Genomic DNA, 16,478 nt, shown 5'->3' with positions numbered 1-16,478 from the left:
GAAGTCAAATCAAAGTTGTCATTAACATTATTTAAGGAGTAATCTCTCTTGGAGCAACACATGTGGCAGCTGTGAAGTAATTTCACGCCAATGGGATCTAATTTGAGGGAACTCGTGGCTTACTTTTCCCATAACCTTTTATTTATTCACATTATCATAGTACTGTGATTTTAGTTCAAAATGGGTATCTCAAACCTTACAGCAACCTATCAGTTGATTTGATTTCTTACCAGCTGTCTTTGAATGCCGAGGCAGCTTTTTACAGCTCTCGGAATACCTGAAGCCTTTTTCCCCTCCTTGCAAATATCAAAATTCTTATAGTATGACAGACGAGTCATTAATTTGTGTCAAACTCCTCCACTGTGTTTTAAGTAAGGACATTATGTGTTTTTCTCTATGAACCACGAAAAGAAAATGAGAAGTGGATCTGCCGGAGGTCTGTTTGCAAACCTGAAAGGAAGGTGTGAAATGCTGCGTGCACTGGGACTGAGTGTGATCAGGAAAGCAGTTTTATCCCCTGTGCTCCCCACGGAGGGAGTGTGAAATCCTCCACGTGGCAGGGGTGCAGTTGTCATCTGGAGGACTCGTTTTTCATCTCTCCTGCTCCCACCTCACTCTGAGCCGCTAATGCATGCGGTGCATTGACAGCTGCTGAGGTGCTGGGTGCGGGGGATTTGTTACAATATTCATCACCTTTGATGTGCTCCTGTACAACCCGCGCTGCTCATCCTCACCTCATCCACGGAGGATACAGAGTAGCTCCAGCTCTCCTTCACACCGCACTGGTTCATCCTCTTTTGGTTTTCTGCTTTCCTGGCATTTACACCGGTTTAGGTGGAATTTTGTAGCAATGTATCTGAACAACTTAAGCCCCATTGTGCACCAGCCATACCGCTTGTAGTTATCCTTATCAGACATCAAGGTTACTAAGACATAAACTGTGCTAAATTAAGAAAGAAGAGGCTGAGAAACAGAATACCAAGACCACAAGAACTAGGTGACAGAGGGCTGTGAACCACCAGGACTGTAACCAGGCACATACTCTGAGAAGTGCATGCAGAACACATGGACAAGATAGAGGCACCAATGAAGAAGAGCATGATCAGAGTGTGCAGTACAGCTAGAATGTATAAATAATGTAATATAAACAATAAACATCTTCTGCCTAATCATATTGGTTAGTCATACAGGAGTCCTGTTTCCTGCAGCAGCTGACACACAGAGGGTGTTTTAAACAGAGGGTGGTTTAAATCCCTGCCCCACATTCCTCAGCTGACCGTGGGTTTTCCTGTGGATGGGAATGATGTGGAAAGAATGCAGCAGGAGCCAGACTCCTGTAATTTGGGTAACAGATCTGTGAGTGCAGTTCACGTTGCTGACTCTTTCCTTTTAATAGCCTTCAGTAGATCACAATTTGTGCAGCATGGAAAGGTGTGTTTGAAAAATGTGCTTGTGGCAAAACAGTTACAAAATCTCCAGAACAATTAAGATGTGTCTTTGGAAAAAATGCCTGGGGTCAGTTTGGGAGAGGACAGTTTGTTCTGAGTGCTTTTGGCTGGTCCAGTGGCAGGGTGACCTTTGTATGAATAAACAGAGTAATTCCTTTTTGATTACAGAAAGAACCAGCCTTATAATGGCAGCTCCCTATATTCTGCCATCAGCTGAAGTGGTGGAGAGAACTCATGCTGGTCTGTCATTCTGCTGGCATGTGGAGAAGCCTAAATATTTGAAATTATTTGATACAATGTTAGGAGCCAGAGCAAAGAGAATGACTACAGAACGGTGTGGAGCATCCTTCTCTTTGCTTTCCTTTAAAAATCAGGAAGCTTTTAACTTTTTGGATTTGAAAGGATCACAATTAAAAGAGAAAAAGAAAATATCACCCTCTGTTTGTTAACCATAAAAATGCAATCCAGCAGTGCTGCTGGTGCTTTGCTGTTTCCCAGGTCAATAAATGGCTCCCCTGACTTTAATAAACATTGATGCTGCAGGCTTGTTCTACCGTGATTGAACATTTTTATAGTTTCAACCACTCGCATAGCATGAAAGCTTTAAGATTTTTTTTCCTTTTTTTTCCACCCCTCTTTTCAGGAGGGTTGGTTCTGATTGATTAAATTGTCATTTTCAGAGTTAGTTGCTGAATTATAACTTGGCATTTTTAACCATGCGATTTGTTTAAAGAGACAGCGTTTTGATATAGCAAAGCAGCTGAGAATTTTTAAGCAGTAAAAGGAAATTTTGTTCACTTTGTTCTCAGCCTTTCATCACTGCCTGACAAAAATGCTCCTGAAAACAACATGAAGGCTATGATATGAAGAGAAGGTGCTTAGATCCACGCTCACTTCTTTATTCCACCATGGAGCTGATCTGTGCAGAGCTATATTGCTTTCGATTAGTAGTCGGATACCTCATTGTTGTTCACGTGTTTATCTTTCTGAGGAGGAAGGAAGGAAGGGAGGGAGGAGGAATTAGAAACATAAAATGAGTGCCACCCAATGTGATATTAAGAGTCAATGGCAGCCCTGTACTTTGGACCAGCCCCTTAATACGCACGATGGATTTCTTTGCACCAAAATGATGGGTTCTGAGTCAAAAACCTGCAGGGGTTTCACCTAAATCCAGACTGAGCCTGATTCAAAGGGACAAAGACCTTGTAATTCTTTATAAACTGAGACAATCACATCCATGTGGTGATGCATTCATTTTTTTATTTAACCAGCTGCCACCTTCCTTCTCTGTGGATAGCTGCTGGGTTTCAAGGTCTGCTTTTTTTTACTTTCCTTCACTCCCCCCAATTTAAATCTGTATTCAAGACAGTAAAGCTGAAGTAAATGAGAGTCACATAAAAAACATGTGTGTTCAGATTGTGTTTGAAAAGAAAGGCCAACAAAACTGTCTTCTAGAACATAACAGGATATCTTTTGCTTTTGATTTACAGTGCCTGCAGGGAAAATGGGATAATCTAGTGGCCTGAATATGGGAGATCTTACACTGCAGTGTTACCCTGGTCAGACTCTGAAACAGTGCTTAGCAGTGGAAATCTCAGGGTATCAATATGAAATACTGAAGTCCAATTATACTTCTGCTTGTACACTTTCCCCTTTCTGGCCATTTCAGCTTCTACTCTGAAATAATAACTTACGATGGCGCAAAGCTGAATTTCAGCAGTGAATTATATCCCTGGCCTCTAAATTTAATTGCATGGTACTGCAACTAACCCACTATCCATCTTGGTCCCTGAAATTCTTTCTGCCTCTTTTCTTCTGCTTCTATACCATTCATTTGAGACCTTTAGAAAGCACAAAATAGCTGCCCAGAAGGAAGGTGAATTGTGAAGGGAATATTTTAACTTCTTACCTGCCACCAATTCTTGATAGTTTTTAACTAAAAAGGGAGGTAGGGTTCAGCAGCAGTGGGGTCAGGATGAGGTGCTGCAGGCTCTGGGTGTTTTCCTTCAGTGCTGGGTACCTGGAATCAGGAGGACAATTTGCAAGCACCAGTTTGGATTCCATCCAGCCAGCTGGGTGCTGTACAGGATGTCCTTTTCTCACCATGTAGTGCCTGGAAATGGAGGCAGGGCAGGTGTCAGACCAGGGTTCTGATTCAGCACAGCAAACCTGGTGTTCCTGACACCACTGTTCTGATCAGCTGAAAGTTTCACAGCAAGATGTTGCTGCCTGAGCAAACCATTTATAGCAAAAGCAAAAAAGATACTCTGCAGTTATCATAAATACAATATGATTACATTTTTAGTACAGTTACTCATGTTTGTTTCAAAGTCATATTAAGGCTATTTTATAGGTTGGGGAAATAAGCTGTAACATGGAAAAGAGTAAAATATTCATTAATGCCGTAATGATTTATATCAAAACATTATGGGGTAGCACACTTTGCCTCGGACCAGTTCTTCAATGAATGTTTTTCTAATTTCCATAAGTAATTGACCTCTCATTAATGACTCATTAGAAAAATTGAGGTGATGTGACAAAAGCCAACCCACTGCACAGAAACTCTGGATATGCATAAATCATTGAAAACTCTAATGGACTCAAAATGAAGGACCACAAGAGTTTTGCTTTCTCTGACTGAAAAACGATTTTGTTTATGTCTGTGAAGTGAAACACTTTTCTCTGAATATATCTATATCTATCTATCTATCTATCTATCTATCTACCTATCTATCCTTAAATCCATACTTTGGCTCATGGCTGATTTTTGAACACTGAACATTCACTTCTTCTCCTTGTATGTAGCTCATAGGAAAAAGGAATTAGCCAAATAATTCAGATATGTGTAAGTCTATATTAGGTCCTGGTACAACTGCAGACACTGAGGTTGGTTGAGTAAAAATTTTGGAATGTGGACTAAATACTAAACTTAATTTTGGAAGCAAATAAACATCAACTGATGTTTCTCACTGACTCCATGCTAGAATCAGATGTCTTCCAGAGAAGGCATTGTGCTGAATCCTTGCCTGTGAGCAGTTGTTTCAGAGGGAAGGGGTCTGCCTTGTCCTTTTTCTATCCACTGTTAACCAACACAGGAATGTTAGCAAGCCCGAGTAATAGATTTTTTCGCATATTGATGTATTAACTTAATAACCTTATATATCTGCCTTTTTAGAGATCAATAAATCAATTTTGAGCTAGTTCTTCATCACTGCAATATTGTGAAAAGTGAAGCTGATATTTAATGTAGTTTTATGAGTCCTGGATACTGCTGGACAAACCTAGAAAAAAATCTATTTCTTTTTAAAACGTCCTTTAAAGTCCTGATGCCCATCTGAAACTTATTTGAAAGTAACTGGATTTATGGGTTCCAAGTTAGTGTTTCATTACGAAGTTACCTGAGTATGAGAGTGAAAAAAAAATCAGTCTGAAAGTTTGATACAGCAGAAAAGAGCTGAACTGATGAACCTCCCCTGACTTTATGGAATACTGGCTAAGAAACTGCAGGGTCTAAAAGGTGAATAAAAGCAGTGAAGTAATGTTGGAAAAGAATGGGAAAAGCTACTGGCTTAGGCCTGTCCTGGGTCTCATTTGGGGAATGTATCTATTGTCTGGCTACCCTTCTTACAGTTTTTTTTTTCTTCCTGAATTCTCTTGCAATGGACCATTGCACAGCACTGCTTTAATATGGGTGAATATCACTTTTGTTTTGCCAAAGGAAGCGCAGGAGTGATCATGAGAAATTTCCTATTAAGGAAGAAAAATGCATTTTAGAAGGCTCACTTAGAAAAATCAGACTGCTTAGCTTTCCATGACATTTAAAAGGAAAATATTGAAAAGAGATGGTAGACAAACAGTGAAGTTTTGTGGTGTATTGATTGTTTAATGCAAAGTGACTAGTTTTGTGATGATGCTCCTGTATCTTTTTTTTCTGTGTTGCTGCAGGAACTGTGGTTGCATAGTTTAGTCCTGATGATTTCAGCCCAAATTTACAGTGAAATCTGATTTCCAATGCTTTTAGCACCAGAGAGCACGTCTTCCTATAGCCATGACTGAACTGATAGGAAACCAAACGTGGTGCAACAGCAGAAAGCTGAGACTCAAATACCCAAAGATCTGAATTATGTCCAACATCTGCTCTGGGATTTCCAGAGCTGCTACAGAGATGGAGCTTTTAAACTCCTGGACAGCCTTTCTGCTGGAGTAAAGCATCCTCATCAAGTTATCCCTGCATCTCTCTGCACAGCACTGGCTGCTCCTTGGAGCCCACCCTTTCCCCCACGGTTACACGCTCCTACAGTGCCAGGATGTCAGATGGGCAGAATTTCTTTGGGATTTAGGAACACATTTGGATTTCAGCCAGGTGTGGAAGATATACATACTTCCTCTTATACCCACGCACACTCTCAATATATTCCTTTACATATGGAATCTGAATCAGTAATACTAAAAGCCTGAAGTTGAAGGAAGGACAAATGCATTTATAGCCATGTTTCTTGATAAGGGTTTTATTTTTTTAAAAACTCATTTATTCAATCATTTTATGGAAGTGACATACTTGATCCATTGCAAGGTGGAAATACCACGCACCGAGGTAATTCTCCTTCTATAGATTGGCTTTAAAGAAGTCCTAGTGCTAGGCTTAAAATTTATAATTTAACTGAACTAGTTAAAAACACTTCCTTTCCTTCCCTTGAAATGTAAGGAAAAAGCTCACCTGTGGCAAATCTTATTTGCAATATTTTGGGTGTGCCCCTGCACTGCCTGTAGTGGTTACCTAGGACTGGCTGTATTTTGCTGCTTTATGCTGAAAGCTGCTAATGGGAAAATGAGAGTGTTTTGATTGGGGGCCCAAACAGAATTTCCAAACCTGCAATATCATATCAGTATTCCCTGAGGCAAGGAAAGCTGTAAATATTCAGGAACCCACCAGATTAGCTAGGAAGGGCATTCTTAATGACACCAGCTGAAGAAAATAGCAAGTTTTTTTTTTGTTGCAGCAGGTTTTTGGTTGTTGTATGCAAAGTGGTTTAATATCACCTTAATATCAGTTTGCCATGTGAAAAATGACCCTGTCAACTTGACACAGAAGTAGAATATTGAGAAGTGAAACATTTTTTCTAATGGGGAAGAGCTGACAAAGACAGACTGAATAATATTTAAATGGATAAAACTGACTTGATTTTGAATTCGAAATGAAATTAAAAAATATTACACTAAGATTTATAGGGTTTGTTTTCTGTCTTCTCTTTTCTGTCTGTGTTTGCTGGGCTCTGCTCATGTCGCCAATATTTCAGTTTAGCAGCACCATTCCATTCTTTATTGATAAAAGCCAAAGGCTAAATATTGCAAGACATTTGGCAATGCCAGTATAAATGGGAATTCTCAGTTGTGTACAGCCCAGTTATTGATGTTTTTATTAGCAATCTTTGCAAGGGCACATTCTGCTTTCCTCCTCAGAGCTGCAATATGGAAATGAGGAAAATGCCTGTTGGAATTAGCTAAGCACGAGCCAGTTTTGGTTGAACACATCTCTGTCCTGTGCCCAGCCGCAGGGCCAGGGTGTCTCAGCAATGCCTTTTGCCCCTTTGCCCGTCCATGACCCTTCTGCTGTCCAGGATACGGGAACAAAGCAGACAAATCTTCATCTGATGCAGGAACCACCATCCCTTATTGCTCCACTGCTTTAAAGAGCTCTCCACAACCCACTGATTTCCTGCAAAATGCATTATCATATCTATTCAGGGCCAGGCTTTGGTCTGAGGACACTATAGGGAAATTCTTTGAGAAAATGAATTTCTGAGAATTTTCACTAGCCACTATAAAAAGTTTTATCTGTGTTATTTTTTTTCTCCCGCTCTGCTGTATAAACAAACATGACACTTTATTCTACAAAGTGATTTCTTTCTGAATTATAGAACCATGGAAAAAGCATATAAAACCCACAAACCTTATTATTTTTGTATTCTTGAAACTCAAAATTGATTTAAACCAAGTTCAGCCAGCAATATTTCCTCCCCATCTGAGAAACCATATCCTGAGCTTCAGACTAAAGTAAATTTTTATAGGCATGTCGTAATTATAAACCCTCGAGAAACAGATTTTGTAACAGGGACATGGGCACAAAGCTCCCCTGTAGTTCCTCTGCTGAGCACTGGTGTGAGGAGGCTGAACATCCATCCTCCCAAGAAGGAGCTTATTAAAAGACTGCAGTGGTTTTAATGACATTTCTTGTGACATCAAAATTATTTCACTCAGAATCACAGAGCATCTCTGTTTCTACATTTTTGAAAGTCCAGGGGGGAAAATACTGCTGCAGCCTCATAGTGACTGAGGGAAGCAGTCCAGAGGGATAAATCTGCTCTAGTGCTCATATCCTCTCACAATGGGAGATGTGAATTAAGCTGTTTAATTAGAACAGCATATAATAGTCATCACCAGGAAGGCAGGAGAAGTGTTTGGAGAATACTCTGGGTTCAGCTTTTCCCCTTAAATTGATGAATAATGGCTGAAAGGTCAGAGATAACTAAACTCAAAATGAGGGGGTTTGGCTCACATCAGGTGTGTGTGGTAACTTGTGTTCTTACTAAAGTCTATAGAGATCCTGGATTGATTTTGTAGCAATGTTTCAAGCCAAGTGGGTATTTTCAAGCAATATACATTTCTGATTGGTCTGATCATTTTATTATTTATATCATGTTGTTTGTGCACAGGAATTCAAATCAAATGATGGCAGGGTGCTTGGCCCAGATATATCACACCATAAGAGATTAAATCCTTCTCACTTGATCAACCTTAAATTACACTTCTCAGCTATACAGGTATGCAGATGCTTTGCAAAGATGGGTAAATAGCTTTATTGCCATTTTTGAGGTATTTGAAAGACAAGAATTGTCCCCAAAACATGCACTAGCTCAGGGGCAGAGGTCTGAACTGCATCATCTCTCATCCTACATCTACTGAAGCCTAACAGCAACATTTTCACCTAGAATATCCAGCCTCTGGCAGTAAGTTTGCTGGGCTTTCTTCTGATCTCCCAGAATTTACTCACAGGAGGAAGGGGCAGAAGTCTGACATGTTCTCAAAGGAGATGTATAAGACATCATTCAGGGAAGGAAGAAGGTTTGGTCAAGCTGTTGGACTGCTGCAGGCTGGTGAATGTGAAATGGCACAGGCTGTGTTCCAGCCCTTGAATTTTAGGGATTTTTGGAGTTGCCTCTTTGATCAGTCAGACAGTGAAGTGGGAAATGGAAAACCACAGAGAACTCAACTTCATCCACAGCGCATGGGAGTAGCCAAAAATAGCTGATTGAATTGAATAGCAGGGCTGGGGAAGTTTTCCAAAGTTTTTCAGGATCTCCAAGGAATTTTTGGCCCATATTCTGAGAGAAAAATCATGTCAGACTTCCTTTCCCTGAGCCAGTTCTCTCATCCATGCACAACTAGCCCAGACATGTGGGACTGAACCCAGCTCCTTATGAAGCCAGGGGAAAGCTCCTACAGGCTTTGGTGGAGGCAGGATTCATCCCTTTGTGAGACAATCATATTTATATTCAATACCCTGCAACTTAAACTGAGGATTAGCAGAATTAAACTCTCCTAATTTGTATATCTCAGACTGCCAAGCCGCAATTAACTTTTGTATGTTTGAATTAATACGGAAAATTATTAACCACCCTTTCCTCATGCAATTATCATTATACACTTATGGAAAAAATTTCTTCCAAATATGAAAAGTAGCCTGCACCCCTGTGACCTTATCCCTTTTAATATACTTTAGTCAGTAGAGTAGAAAACAATTTTTCACCCCACTGCTTCCATGTGCAGGCGATGCTTTCCCAGTGCCGCTGCCAGGCTGGGCACTCCGTGGATCCAGTGGCTTTTTGTGGGGCACTCCTCACAGGGGGACAGGACTCAGAGCTTTAAACTGACCCAAGGGCAACACCTGTGTGTGCAGCCCTTGGCAAGGTTTACATCCAGCTGCTTTTTTAATGTTATTTTTAATTGTACAATGTGCAGGATCAACATTGTCCCTTTTGTCCCATGCAAGTCCAAGCAGGACATTCTTTTTTCCCCTGGGCACAGTGCTACAGGTTGGCAGGGCAGGGTGAAGGCAGCCTGGGGCAGGCAGAGATTTCTGCCTTATTTTCTGCTCTTCCCTTGCATGGACCCCTGGGCTCTGCCCTTACACAGTACTGGGAGGGCCCAGGTGGTTCCCAAAGCTGGCAGAGCATCTGTTTTCCTTGTGCTGCACTGCCTTCTTTCAGGTGCTCATTTTCTTAAATTTAGTTTATTTAGAAAAGTTCAGTTTTAAGCTATTTTTTTATTAAAGGTAGGGGGAGATTTGCAAGGCCAGGTATATTTTAATTGATGTATTCCCCTTTTATAATAAATATGTTTGTAACAACATAATGAAATTGTTGAGCAAAAGTTCTTTTCCAGAAGAATAATCTTTAACTGGTGCAAAATGTCTCGCTGGGATTTTCTCAGGTTTTAATTTCAGTTTGAATAAATAGTGTGAGACACCAGGCTGCAGAAGATAAAGGTGAATTTCATCTGCTTCCAGCTTGTCATAATGGAAATAATAACCACTTTAGCTAAAAACAAGTTTCCAATTAGTTTCTCTAAAATAATATTATCCCCTTTTTTAATAGATACCGCAGCTCATTTTGGAACCTAATTTTGATAATATATAAACAGTTCTAAAATAGCTGTTTCCACCAAAAAATTGACAAGCACAGATTTTGGCAGCACATGTTGGGAGCCTGTCTATACTGAAAAGCAGTATTTGCTTTTTTTTTTTTGTATTGAATCTCAATGAAAAATAGAAAAATCAATTTAAAATATTCTTTAGGAGGAAGACCTCTTTCCTGAAAGGCTTTATTTTAAATGTCTGGATAATGGTCATTAAACAAGACATTCTGAAATGATAAAAAACATTTGTTTGAGAAAATACATAGGCTGTTTATTTTATTATTGTTGTTATTTTAAGAATAATTAATGTGCTTTATGGGGGGTTTCAAGACACAGGAAAAGGGAAATAGCACTGGTGCTTAAATGCAGCTGAAATTGGCTGATTTATATATAACCCTAAATTCAGAAAGCAGCAATAACATGGCTCAGAAAAATGTGATATCAGGTTAATGTGAGGATTCTTTGCAGGGATTTGACAGGACTATATTCTGTCCAGTCCCACCCTGGGATCTCTGGGGCAATTGTCATCTTAAATGCCAGTGAGGTGTAAATAAATGGACTTTTACTATTTAGGAGGGTGCTTTTTAGCACAAGAAGAAAACAAAACCTGAGCTCTGGCATCCAATGCAATGTCCAGCACTTACAGAGGACATGTGACTGTCAAAGAAGCCAAGACATGTGGCCCTGTTGATTTATCCATCCCTGCCTAAGCAAAGAAAATAAATTTCACAAAAAAAAAAAATCCCAGAATGACACAGAATTTCAAAGACTTTGTATGACAAGACAGCATGAAGTATGCTATGTTAAAACCCCCACATCTAATTTAAAAACTGAATTTCATATTGCATAAACCTCTCATCACCACATGTACATATGTGTGCAAAACTGTGGGGGAACAGATCCAGGAGACACTGATAGTTCCAGGGATGTTTTCCTAAATGTTGACATTTTGCAGTGTTTTTCAGCTGTGGTTATGGAGCTGCATGGAGAGACAACTGGAGAATTATCTCCTGATGAAAGAATGAAAGACCAGACAAATAACCAGGATCAATTTTTGATGAATGTGGCTGTCAAACTGGCTTGGATGAGGGTCCTTCTAACCCACCGTGCTGTCTCTGCCAGCAGCTGACAGGAAATGCTGTGCATGAAAGAGTAAAGATCACGCAGGAAACAATTGTGAAATAATTCACCCTTCACGCTATCTTTCAGTCTTTCTGGTTTTGTAAATTCTTGCAACTCATGTTTAATATCACTAAATGATTTCAGCAAGTAAACCTCAGGCTTCTGGTATGACATGGTGCTAACAGGAGACTCTTTCAACTTTTGTGATGATACAAGAAAAGTCTGTCATAAACTGCCTTCAAAGAGCTGCCTGGTAACACCCGGGCTGGTGCCTGCCCGGAAAATCATTTAAACAATTGTGAAACAAAACATTTGCAAACATCATGTGCTGCTTGCAGATGCAGATCTCTGACAATACCTCACTACCACACAAGTTGTAATAATTAGGTCAGAACAGGTAATTTTCTGTGAAAACGGGTTAAGAAAACAGTAGAAAAGCAGGGCAGAAGTTGGAGGTAGCAACATGCAAAATATACCAGTTCACCTGGAGAAGAAAATCTCATTTGCATTTCTGCTCTGTTGTAAAAGGAAAAGACATTATCTCTGTGATTTACAGAAGATTTACTGAAGTATGGTTTACATAAATGAAAATATGGCATTGATTTGGCCAAGCTGAGCATGGCAATTTTTGCAGTGAAATGCAGAAGATTTTTGCAGTGAAATGCAGAAACCTCTGAGATGCCCAGTCATTTTGTGAAACCTCTGAGATGCCAACTCATAGCTCAGAGCCAGACTGTGAGTGACTTTTTGTAGCTGGTTTGATTTTGACTACCTGGGTAAATGGACATTAGAGGGGAATTCTATAATGCAGGTAGCAGAAACAGATATAAAATGGTGTTGCAAGGGACATTCACGACTCTATGGAGGCTTTTGACACCTAATCAGCTCCTTAATCACAGATCTGAACTTCTTCCTTGAAAATACAGTGGGACCAAACTCAGCCAGAGCAGCACCCTTCCCAGAGGGGATTAGCTCCTAGGTGTGGTGTGCTGAAATCTCACCTTGCCCAGCAGAAAAAGAAGGTATTGTTTCAGAGACCTGTGTGTTAGTCAGTGCAAGGGAAAAGGAATCAGTTACTGGAGAGCTGGAATATGAAGTTTATATTCCATGAAAATGGTCTCATGAAACTGTGCTTTAAATAGGTTCTTAGAAAAGTGCAGCCCAGTAAATAAACCCAGTAATTCTACCTGTACAATATGGAAATGAGTCAGTAAAGGTGTGGAAAAAATGAAGGAATGACAGGGAAGCTTCATCACGGTTACGCTGAGGGTGTTCCCAATTTGGGCAGGGAAGGGAAATGTCATTTTTTTCAAGCTTGCAAGCAGAAATCATTGGCTGGAGAGACAGGAAAACTTATGCTTGATGAAATGGAAACTTAATACCAGCATAAACAGACCCACTCAAAAATAATGAAATGAAGTTTTAAAAGGCTTTATGGCATTCCAGGTTCAGCCCCAGCAGCTGGATTTACATAACTGCAGAGAAGAAGCTGCAGAGGTGGAAGCTAAACAAGTTCTGTTAGAGATGGGAGTGCAGAGACAAAGGCTCCCAGGAGAGTGATAGCAAATTCAGAGTTGCTGACTGTTTCAGGATAAACCTTGAAGATTTTGAGTTTATCTCAGTCCCTTCCATGCAGAATGAAAAGAGTTAATAAATATTGTCAGTGCCTGGGGAATTGTTCACAAGGGATCTTTTGGAAGAGTAATCTTCATATTTAGAAATATTTTCTCATTATGGGTAATAGGATGATGAACTGAGAAATGATCCCAGCCACTTATGATTCTAAAAGCCCCTAGCCTGAATAATCTATGCTGATTTAGAGATAATGGCATCAAAGGCAGAACTCATTTAGCACAATGTCCATTTACTTACTCTGAAGACTTTTACAATCCTACACCTATTTTATGGACACTTATAAAAGTTGATAATGATGTGAAAAGAAAAATGTAATCAAAACAAAAATGTCAGTGTGCAGTGAGAACTACTCTGTCCCACCCTGTTCTACAGACCTACCAAAACTCCTCCTCATGAAGAGCAGTACCAATGCTAAGAGAGAGAAAAACCAGGGAACATTCCCACTCTGGCAGGTCACAGCCTCCTTTGGGCATCCAGCTGCTCTGATGTGGGGTTCTCCAGGCTCTGCAGGTGGATCTCTGCTCCTGCAGGGGCTGCAGGGGCACAACTGCCTCACCATGGGCTGCACACCAGCTGCAGGGGATCCCTGCTCTGATGGCTGGAGCAATGTTTCCTCCTCCTCCTTCACTGATCTCAGTGTCTGCAGAGCTGTTTCTCTAACAAATTCTCATTCTTTTCTTCCACTGCTGTTATACAACTTTTTCCCCTGCTTAAATGTGTTATCCCAGGGTTGCTGCCAACCATCCCTCAGCCTTGGCCACTGTTGGTTCTGTGGGACACGGGGAGCTGCTGGCAGCTTCTCCCAGAAGTGACCCCTGCAGCACCCTCTGCTACCAGAACCTCACCATGAAAACCCAGTGCTGCACTCATTAAACAGATGGAGATGCACTCAACAAACTGATGGAGAGGATGGTTTTGTGTGCTGGATGTGCAGCAGCGCTTGGAGGATGAGGAAGTCTTGATTCCACTGCTGCACCAGCTTGGACTTTTGGAGGCAGAAGTCCTCTTTGATCCCCTCTCTGTGCAGATTCAGAACTGCCTCTCTGCAGCAGGCTCTGCATTCTCCTACAGCACACATTAGCCCACCAGCACAGGCAGCTGTCCCTAATTGCTCCGGATCACAGCCAACACTTTCCCCATTTTGGTTCCAAGTCCTCATGACTGTAACATCTTATTTTCAGCCAGAGTGTTTTCCCACGCATGGGACAACAAATGTTCAGGCCGACCTGAGGAGCTCTTTTTTCCTACATTTTTTGGGTTCTCTCTTCTTCAAAAGGTGATGATGAGCTCTTTCAAATGCCGATTAGATCATCATAATTAAGATTTCGCTTTGTTTTTCTCACATCACAGAGATTGTGCTTGCACATGTCACCGGTTTTAGGCAGTTTTGTACTTCCTGAGGTGATCCCTGCAGGGGTTTCCTGGAGACTGCGTCATCCTGGGTGATCTGGGCTCAGGCATTGGGACAATGGAGACAACATTTCTAGCACTGCAGCAACGAAGGACGAGTGTTGGAAAAGTGTTTGGCTCAAGACAGGAGGATTTTGAGAAAGGAGACTGCAATTTATGCCTCTGCATTTTTTAGGGCAGAGCTGATGATACAGCTGAGCTAGGACAACGCTGGTTGTCTCTCAAGTAGGGCACTCCTCATCCCTTCTCCTACACCCCCAAATGCACTACTCCCAGTGGAAATAATAATTTTTGACATCACACTTGAAAAATGCTATTTTCCCTTCTAACTGGTTCTTTCAGTGGGGATTTTTGGTGTATTTCTTTTCTCTAACCAACTCTTGTCCAAACCCTTGTAGATCAGAGGTGGAGCAAGCTGGTGGTGTGGTGTGTGTGAGGGCAGCTGTCCACCTCTCCCTCACCTCATACCCTGAAAGTTCGTTCCATTTCATCTTTCCCTCTGCTGCTTCCTCTTGTGCTGAGACCTTCTGCAGCTGGATTCCTGTTTGATTGTGTAATAAACCCATGAATTATTAACAGTATATAAAATATTGACAAACTGTTCTCTGAGATAGAACAGCTTTAAAGTATTGATTATGAATCCAGAGAATTATAATTAGTTTCTGCATAAGAGATAATTAAGTTATTATTGTTTCTCTTTTCTCTAATATAGTGATGGATAGAAGGCATTTATACCAAACTGTATGTAATCTTATTAAAATTAGGACAATAGGTTTGTGAGCACTCAAGATAATGGGAAAATAAAGCATGATGGGGAAGCGTTTACAATTCCAAAGAGCTCAGTTGGCAACATCCTCTTGTTGTGGAAAGAAATAATTTCAGGTTTGTTCTGAGGAAACTCTTGGGCACAGAGATGTGATTGACTTCAGCAGAGTCAAAATCTCATTTCCATTTGGTTTTAGCAGAAATCAAATCCACACTGCAGTGCTTTGTGTGCTTGTGAGCATTTTGAACCCAGGGGCTGACGTAGGTCAAATTTGGCTGAGGGGGACACTCTTAGATATATTTTGTTTCTGCAGTTTTTATACCAGCTCGCTGGCAAAGCCTTTGAAGTGTTAGTTTAGCTCTCATTAGGCATCAGAAAACTCATGCCAGAGCTCAATTTCCAGACAACATGACACTGGTAACGAGTTTTTATGGATTCTGCTGCTCCAAAGTGATTTGTGCATCCTTTAAGTGAGATGCTTTTGCCACGAGGCTATGCCTTATGGAAACCTGATTTTATTCCACGGATTACAGTACAGGCAAAGTGTTCCCAGGCAGAACTGGGCAGCAGGGACCCATCCTGCCTGCCTTAGTGTGCCTTCCATGCTGTGCTGTGCAGCCCTTGGCTCTATTCCCTCCACAGCAAACAGGGAGAAGGGTTTTCTTCCAAGGTATAATTCATCTGCGCAAGTTTGGGAAGAGAAAAATCACTGTAGGCATTTAAAGTAAGGCAGGGTGAATCCCATGCTCAGTGTGGCGTTGCAGTGGAGCCAATATAAATGTCAGGAATGAGAAGCTGTGGGCTCTGCCAGAGCAGTGTGGCCTTCAGTGGATCCCTGCCTGCTCCTGCTTCCTCTGCCTCTTCCTCTGCTGCTCACAAGGAAAGGAAATGCTCCAGTGGTGTGCAGTATGCCAAATCCAAGAACTGGGAGAGAGCAGAATTAACAGTCCCTGGGACACGTTCTCTTTGAATGCTGAGGATCTCCTGGTGCTCTTTCAATACATATTACTTATTCCTGGAAGTCCCTTCTTAGGCTGGTGTGTGGTTGGCCACTGAGAGAAAATAAGGTAGAAAGAGAATTTAGGAAGATGATCCTCCACCCCTGTGCACCCCAGGATCAGCTATGCCAGAAACCTTCCTTACCATACCATTTGCTCCTGACCCTCTCAGAGGTGGTGGTTCCCCACCTCTCCTCAATCATGAATTTAATGAATTATCCTTATGATTACATTTCCTAATGTATAACCTTTTACAGCCAGGAACCTCAAATAAAGAGAAATTTCAGACAAGTTAAATGCACAGGCTGAATTAGTGCTACAATTTATCTTATGAGAAAGCACAAAAACCTAATATAACATACCAGGATACCTGCAGCATCACTTTGGACAAACACTTGCAAACCC

The sequence above is a fragment of the Fringilla coelebs genome (assembly GCF_963513975.1).
Source record: "Fringilla coelebs genome assembly, chromosome: 14".
Taxonomy (NCBI): Eukaryota; Metazoa; Chordata; class Aves; order Passeriformes; family Fringillidae; genus Fringilla; species Fringilla coelebs.
The sequence above is the reverse complement of the archived record's forward strand: the minus strand, read 5'-3'. Positions refer to the sequence as shown.